Source organism: Mastomys coucha, unplaced genomic scaffold (assembly GCF_008632895.1).
Source record: "Mastomys coucha isolate ucsf_1 unplaced genomic scaffold, UCSF_Mcou_1 pScaffold23, whole genome shotgun sequence".
Taxonomy (NCBI): domain Eukaryota; kingdom Metazoa; phylum Chordata; class Mammalia; order Rodentia; family Muridae; genus Mastomys; species Mastomys coucha.
Genome location: NW_022196906.1, coordinates 110,065,516 through 110,066,369, shown reverse-complemented (window position 1 = coordinate 110,066,369; position 854 = coordinate 110,065,516). Strand labels below are relative to the sequence as shown.

The following is an 854-nucleotide window of genomic DNA, read 5'->3' as shown; positions in this document are numbered from 1 at the left end:
GCCCTGGCTGTCCTGGAACTCACTCTGTAGACCAGGCTGGCCTTAAACTCAGAAATCCACCTACCTCTATCTCCTAAGTGCTGGGATTAAAGGCATGTGCCACCACTGCCTAGCTTATCTTCGCCCACTTTTAAACTGGGTTTTTCTTTCTATTGACAGGTAGGCATTGCTCTTGTACCTGAAATAGTGACCTTTCTGGCATCTGGCCTGCAAGTCTTTCCTCTGTGTTGTTGGTTTGTGCCATGTCACGAATGTGACAGAGCTGTGACGGCTTGTTGTTACTTTCGTCGTCTGAACTTTTGATATTACATCCAGAACAAGACCTATGCCAGAGAAGCTTTCCCCGCCAGAGAAGCTTTCCCCGCCAGAGAAGCTCTCCCTGCCAGAGAAGCTTTCCCCGCCAGAGAAGCCTTCCTCTGTGGTCTGAGGTCTTATGTTCAAGCCTTCAGTCCATTTTAAGCTGATGCCTTTGTGAGCTCAGTGTCATGCCACACATGGGGCTGTATGGTCCCTGCTATTCATTATTGTGAATTGCATTCTCTGGTGGGTAAGTTCTTAATTTTCACAAGCACAAGTTCACTGGCTTCTTCCTCCCTTGGCAGGGCTATTCCAGCCTGTTCTTCATTTTTATTTTTGCATTCTTCATTGTTTCATTATTTTCCCACCTACTTTAATATCAGTTGTATTTGCATAGGGACTTTTACCCTGTGATCATAACCAACACAGCTATTAACTATGTATTCAATATGACTTGTCACACTGTCTAAGATCTATAAGGGCAATGCTTCGATTTACCCTTAACAGAGGTGCTTTCAATATTTCAGGTGAGTAAACTTTTGTTGATATTTTCTAGA

The 854-nt window shown here is 44.0% G+C and overlaps 1 long non-coding RNA gene across 6 annotated transcripts in view; it reads right to left on the bottom strand.

Annotated features, from left to right (window-relative positions):
• The window catches only part of LOC116072536, a 20,315-nt gene that overhangs the window by 2,045 nt on the left and 17,416 nt on the right, over positions 1–854 (bottom strand). The window lies entirely within an intron of this gene.